This window comes from Acomys minous (genome assembly GCF_964271855.1).
Source record: "Acomys minous genome assembly, chromosome: 10".
NCBI classification, from domain to species: Eukaryota; Metazoa; Chordata; class Mammalia; order Rodentia; family Muridae; genus Acomys; species Acomys minous.
In genome coordinates this window covers 52,034,864-52,042,680 of record NC_140491.1, presented here as the reverse complement: position 1 = coordinate 52,042,680, position 7,817 = coordinate 52,034,864, and positions in this window count along the sequence as shown.

Genomic DNA, 7,817 nt, shown 5'->3' with positions numbered 1-7,817 from the left:
CACACACACACACACACACACACACACACACACACACGACAGAGAAAGAAAGAGGCAGACAGACACAAATACCTACAGTATACTGCTAGCTTAAAAAAGTTATTTTTAATATAATGTTTCCCAAAGATTTAGATCTTGCAAGCATACCAGTGAGCTAAGAAACGCTTCCTCCTTAGGCTTTGAGATGAAAGAGCAGACCCCGAGCTGACCCTCAGTGAAGAGGAGAACCCTCCTACACTGGGCCTACATTTCTGACCTACAGAAACTATGAGGTAATTAGCAGTGCTGTTTGAGAAAGTTTAATGCGGGGAGAATTAGGAACTTGATGAGAGATCACTCTATATCGTGTGTCTTAGATTCTTTTTTTTTTGGTTTTTTTGAGACAGGGTTTCTCTGTGTAGCCTTGGCTGTCCTCGACTCACTTTTGTAGACTAGGCTGGCCTCGAACTCACAGCGATCCGCCTGCCTCTGCCTCCTGAGTGCTGGGATTAAAGGCGTGCGCCACCACGCCCGGCCAGTGTCTTAGAGTCTTTATCAGGAAACGAAGGGAATGAAACATGGGCCCCAGGACTCCTCATTTACACACTTCTCTCCAGCCCTTGGAAGGAGAGAAAGGGTAGAGGGACAAGGGCCATAGACCTCTGTAGACTTCTGATCACCATTGTCGGTAAACCCAGCAGTCCAGCAAACCAGCAAACCAGCAAACAGCAAATGCAGCAAAGATATGAGCCAGCAGCAGTCTCCTCAAAGCGTCTCCCTCTCAGTGTGCTCTCATGTTTATACACTCTCAGAGTCCTCAAGAGGCTTTTTTTCCCCCAGCTGACAAAGACCACGCCCCTCTCACGAGGCAGTTTCCAGCTTGCAAAGATCATGCGTGTCTCTTCCGGCCCTGTAGAAGCAGTTCTCAGCTGGCAAAGGCCACATTCCTCTGCAGGCGCCTGTTCTCAGCTGTGGATAAACTAAAAGCATTCCCACATCCCATACTTGCGGTTAAAACAAAAACATATTTAAATAACATAACTGAGTTTTTAAAGAAACTACAACTCCGACTACATGTCCCCTTTTCTGTTTTCTTAAAGGCTTTTTCTCTAACATTAATATTTATATTAATGTTCTAATAAACAATATGCTATACAAAATAAACAATATGAATAATTATGAAAATTATCAGGTAAGGGTTACATTTACAATTTTCAGTCCAGTTGTATTTGGCAATCTTGAAGAAAGTATTCCATTATCTATACTGTCTTAGGGAGTCTTATTCTAGTGTCCAAAGTTTTCCTAAATCACTTTCTTATCATAACTTACATTTATCAACCTAAAAATATGTTTTATATTCTAAACAATGTAAAATTAATTGTAGTAAGACTACAACTGCCTAGTCGTCAGCTCCATCAGAGACTTGAGAAGGAAATATCTAAGCATGTAGCATAGAGCAAGCAGCTTCCGGAACTATAGAAATAACAGAGAAAACTGACTTCCTGGACAGTCACCAGAGGTTTCTCTGTGTTTTGGGGGCATCTAATCTTTAGCCTACTGACTGGCCCAGACTACGTGACAGACTTTACTGTGAAGCAGAAATTCTGAAGCACTGGTCAGCTTGGTCTCTGAGAGTTGGACAGTCAATTTCCCAATGTCTTGCTTGTTAGCAGTTTGGACAGCCTGTTGGCAGCAGTTGAAGTGAGGACAGTTTTTGTCCAGTGGATGTCTTGCCACGTTTGTTTCTTGATGCCCACCATCTTCTTTGAAGTAGATTAGGGGTGCTGCCAGGAGCAGACGTGTCTCTCTGTCAGAAAAACCTCTTATTATTAAAACATTTTTAAAATGCCATATTCTGTAGATCTCTGAAGTGTTTGAAGACCATATCTATCTGTCTTGGGATATCTCCACAGACAAACATTACTTGTTCCTAGCTATGTACTATCTGCTTAACCTTGAAGGCATATACAAAGGACTAAACAAAGCTTTCTGTAATTATCTAAACTAGTCTCTAACAAGGTAAGATTATTTACAGGTGACTGACTACTAACTTGCATCTCCAGTAATCCTGAGCAGTTTGCAATAATTAGCTTTCTTTTTTTTTATAGTCAGCTTTCATAAGACAAGAACTTTACATCATATTTCTTAAATGAGTTGCAAATGTACGATACATTAAGCAAAAGTTGTACAAAATAACCTTAGATTAGTATCAAAATGCAATAAAATGTATATATATAATACATTAAACAGTAACTTAAAATAACCTTAAGTTCTATCAATATATGATGTATTTGAGACTTTTAGATTCAGTAATCTATCATCAACCTAACATCTATATCCACCCTTTTTTCTTTTATTATTCCATTTCCCCCCTCCTTTTCTATAACACTAGGTAGGCAAGACAGATAAGAAAAAAGAACAGAGGGGAGAAAGAGATGCCTGATTTCTAATCTTAACTGTGTTTCCTCTCTGACCATGACATGTACCTTTTTCTGTCCAGCCTCTGTAGACATCTTTTGAATACCCTAGGAAAATTAGGATATTGGCCAAGTTCTGGGAAAGCTAGCTCTATCTTTTCCTGTAAAGTCTCTGTGGGATCAGTCATTTGGGATAGCCCTTTTGAAGTTGGCCTGCATGCAGATTCTTGAGGAAACAGACATGAGACAGTCTGTGAGGTTGAATCACCTGGGCTGTTTGCTTTGCCTTCATTGTTATCTAGTCTTTTGCTCTGAAAATAAACAAACTTTGAAAGGTGTATATATATATATATATATATATATATATATATATATATATATATATATATGACAACATGCACAAATTAGCTAAAGGTAATATTATAAGTACATTTCTGCATTAATATATAGATGGAATATGCAAGGTACACAAATCAGCCAAAGATAATTTTCTGCTGTATGTTTGAACAGGTGAAAGGCATATATCAACTTTATAAGTCTGTTTGAACTGTAATATTAATCTCCATCCATGCTATATGAAAGAATGGAATGTCGTGAGGACCAGGTAGCCAATAAGATTATTTTGCCATGTGAAGACATTCATGTCTCAGCCAGTAGGAGGTCTTCCCTTGTCAGATCTAATATTTATTTTCATTCACTGTAGATATATAAACATAACCACATCCCAATCTTAAAACTATTGCAGGTTTTCATTTTAATGTTAACACGTCCTTATAGTTTGTCGACTGACCTAATTTCTCAGGTTTTTTCCCCCCTATAACCCAGTTTTTCTCAGTTGCTGTTTTTCCTTTATCACTAACACTAAGAAAATTTAGAGTTAACAAAGCATTATTTAGTCTGTCCCTGGGAGTCTTTACTCTTCCTTATTGTTTAATAAGCATCTCTTTTAAATGTAATTAGCTCTTTCTACAACAGCTTGTCCTGTGGGGTTGTGTGGTATATCAGCAATGTGTTTTATTTTATAATATGCAAATAATTGTCTCATCTTACTGGAGACACATATGAGGGCACTATCAGTCTTAATTTGTGCAGGTATCCCCATAATTGCCATTATCTCCAATAATTGTGTAATTACAAAATCAGCCTTTTCAGAACTTAAAGCAGTTGCCCATTGAAACCCTGAATATATATCTATGGTATGGTGTACATACATTTGTTTTCCAAATTATGCAAAGTGAAACACAACCATCTGCCAGATTTCATTTCTTTTGGTTCCCCTGGACTTACTTCCAGCAGGTAATGCAGTTTGGTTATACAGAGAATATGTAGGACATTTAAAAAATTATTTCTTTGGCTTGTTGCCAAGTGATAGTTTTTTTTCCCTTTAAACCTTTATAGTTAATATCATGTTTTTCATGAAAATTTGAGGCATCTGACATATTTTCTATTAGTAATTGGTCAATTTCCTCTTGTCCTTTTGCCAGTGAACTTGGCAAACCTAAATGAGACTGAATATGAGTAATATGTAATGGATAGTTTCTACTTCTGATGGCCTGTTGTATAAGTTAAAAGGTTAATTCTGAGTTATAAGAATAAATTCAGCAGTTTCCATATGCAACACAACTCTTTCTGTCCATTGAGAGTCAGTAATTGTATTAAGAGATTCAGCAAAATCTAAAATACCATAAGGATTGCATACAATTCTGATTTTTGAACTGAGGTATATGGACTTTTGATCACCCTGGTTATTTTATCTGACTTGTAATCTGCCCTTCCCATCTTGTTTGCATTAATATAGAAGGTTGGTGCCTCAGGAATTAGTGTTTCCTTTACAAATACATGGAAGAATCTAATTCTTTTTATAAACTGTATATATTTGCTTTTAGGATATTTGTCATTAGTTTTCCCAAGTAGTTACTACAAGCTCTTTGCCAGTCTTAATTGATGACCCACAATGACATAATCTTAGTATTAGTAAAAGGCACTGCAATTTTGGCTGCATCTGTTCCTGACAATTGAGGTAGTCTTATTCTACCTTTTATAATTAATTTTGAAATCTTTTTTATATATGTTTTCAATTTTTTAACTTTGTTCATGTGCTAAGAAAATCCATTCTGTAATACCATCTTTCCTTGGGTAATGAGGCCAGTAGGAGAATAAGTTGAAGGCAAAACGACCAAACTACAATCAAGTTTAGGATCAATTCAACCACATATGCATCTAGCAATCTTTGTTCTATAGAGTTAAGTCTTTCTGCTTCAGCTGTTAAACATCTAATGCTGTTTAAATCTGAATCTCCTTGTAATGTATGAAACAAATTACTTAACTATGTAATCTAATTGTCGGCCTCAGCCAGTTAGTACTTCCCATTAATTTTTAAAAATCATTAAGAGGGGCTGGAGAGATGGCTCAGAGGTTAAGAGCACTGCCTGCTCTTCCTGAGGTCCTGAGGTCAATTCCCAGCACCCACATGGTGGCTAACAACCCTCTATAATGTGATCTGATGCCCTCTTCTGGCCTGCATGTGTACATGTAGGCTGAATACATAATAAATAAATCTTAAAAAAAAAAAAAGCTGGGCGTGGTGGCTCACGCCTTTAAAAAAAAATCATTAAGAGTTTGCAATTGGTCCCTACAGATCTATACCTTTTGTGGTCAAAATTTTTGTTGACTTATTTTATAACCCAAAACACTAACTGAATCTCCTCTTTGTATCTTTTCTGAAGCTATCTGTAACCCCCAGCATGGCAGAATTCTCTGTGTTTCCTTAACCATTTTCTCTAAACTGTATGTGTCGGGATCAGCCAACAAAATATCATCCATGTAATGGTAAATGATAGACTGAGGAAACTGCCTATGGATTATTTCTGATGGTTGTTTCTCCAAATACTGGCATAAAATTTGACTATTTAACATTCCCCGTGGAAGTGCCTTTCAATGGTATCCCTTTATTAGACCACTGTTGTTCAGAGTAGGTACTGAGAGAGCAAACCTTTCTCTGTCCTGCTCGGGCAAGGGCCTTGTGAAAGAGCAACCTTTTAGATCAATTATTATTATAGGCCATGATCTAGGTAACAAAGAAGATAAAGGAATTCCAGGCTGCCAAGGAGCCATTGGTTGAATTATTCCATTCCCTGCTCTCAAATTGGTGGTGGTGGTTGTTGTTTTGTTTTGTTTTTACAACAATCACAGTGGAGTTCCGTGGGCTGATAGATTCTTCTATATGTTGGGCCTCCAGCTGCTCTTTCACCAGTTGTTCAGTGCCTGCAGTTTTTCTTTTGTTATGGGCCACTGCTCTTGCCGTACAAGTCTGGTTGATGTCCAATTGAGGGGTAGGGCTCTTGCTATTTCAGCAATGGCCCCTCTTATCAGTTTGGAAACTCAGTCCCTGGGATGTCCTGTGTCCTGTGTTTGGACAATGGGCACAGCTTGTGATTATTCTTTTTTTGTTTTGTTTTGTTTGTGTTTTGTTTTTCAAGACAGGGTCTCTCTGTATAGCCTTGGCTCTCCTGGTCTCCCTTTTAGACCAGGTTGGCCTGGCCTAGAACTAACAGTTATTCACCTGCCTCTGACTCCCGAGTGCTGGGATTAAAGGCATGAGCCACCATGCCCGGCACATGATTATTCTTGATTATACATATCAATACCTTCCCCGGGAGCATCTACCATTTCACCCTGTAGATTCATCATTGGCTGTCTCTGGGATTGCAGGAACCTCGTTTTTTAAAAAAAGATCCCTTCCCCATAAACTTATGGGTATGCGAGCCACGTAGGGTCTCAACTTCCCTGTTTGCCCTTCTGGTCCCACACATTTAATCCATCAGACACTTTGCCTTATTTGAGATAATTTACCAATTCCTATAAAGTGTGTGTAAACCTTCTGAAGTGGCCAATCTTTTGGATTCCAAGACTTTTGGGAAAAGATACTGTTGTCAGCTTCTGTATCTACCAAATCTGTCTCGACACCATTCATTTGTAATATTAATTTGGGTCTCCTGATTGTTAGCGACTGTTTGCTAGGATACACATTTTCCAGCACTCCCAAATGCCCCTGCTCTTTCTACTGGAGCAGCTTTGCCTTTGATGTAAGGAAGCAGTAACAGCTGACCAATTCCGTCTCCTTAATTTGCATCTCCTTTTTATACATAGGCCATGATTTTTTTTTTCCAAGACAGGGTTTCTCTGTGTAGCCTTGGCTGTCCTGGACTCACTTTGTAGACCAGGCTGGCCTCGAACTCACAGAGATCAGCCTGCTTCTGTCTCCTTGATTACAGGCGTGTGCCACTGCATTAGTCATGATTTTAATTTCTTCTTTGTAATCCCTATCTATAATACCTGGATGCATAATAAATCCTTGAGACGTTAATCCACTTCTTCCCAAGATCATTGCTTCTGTCCCTGAAGCCAAAGGACCATAAACACCCGGGTTATTTTGTAACATTCAACTTTTGGGGACAGGATAAGCGGTTTATCTGTGGCCAGATCCAAGGCTGCACTGCCTTCAGTAGCATGCGTCAGATCAGCAGTTCTTAGTTCTGGTTTTCCTGCCTGCTTGTTACCTCCTGACTGACAGGCCCCCCTCTGTTCATTTCCCAGTGGCAATAGGTTACCTCGTATGTCCCTCTTGGATCAGCATGCATTAGTCCAGTGTTTTTCCCTTTCTACAGTGGGCATTCCATCGCAGTCAGAAACTGTTTGCGTCTACGAGTGAAAGTACCATATTCTCCAGAGTTAATGCACTTGCTATTTTGAGTTCTGAAACTTTTAACGTTACAAATTCCCTGTAAATGGCCAAATTCACTGCAACTAAAGCACTCGGTATTTTGATATCTGAGCCCTCTAGCTATGGCTTGTCCTATGGTATTGGCATGGCGCCCGTGAGAGCCAATGCCAGTTGTGCCTCTAATGCTGTAATTACTCTCTTACACCCAATACTTGCATTCTCAAAGGCCGAGGGCTCTATCAACACTTGTCTGGCATCAGGGGCTGATATGGATATATTTACACCTGAAGTCAATCTCTGTAAGAAGTCTGTGAAGGCTTCTCCAGAGCCTCGTATTATCTAAGTAAACGAAGCAGACCTTTCCCCCAGGCTCTCAACCAAATCCTAAGCTCTTAAAGCTGCCAAGCGACATTGTCCTATAACAACATTGTCAGATCGGATTTGTTCTTGTAAGTCACCCTAATGCCCTTCACCAAGCAGTTGATTTTTGTTTTTGTTTTTTCGAGAGACAGGACTTCTTTGTGTAGCCTTGGCTTTCCTGGATTTGCTTTGTAGACCAGGCTGGCTTTGTGCTCACAGCCATCTGCCTGCCTCTGCCTCTCTGAGTGCTGGGATCACAGGCCTGACTCAAACAGTTGATTTTTAGCAACATTTATCCCCCTTGCTGCAGCTTACTCTTCGCTTTTCACAGCTTCCTT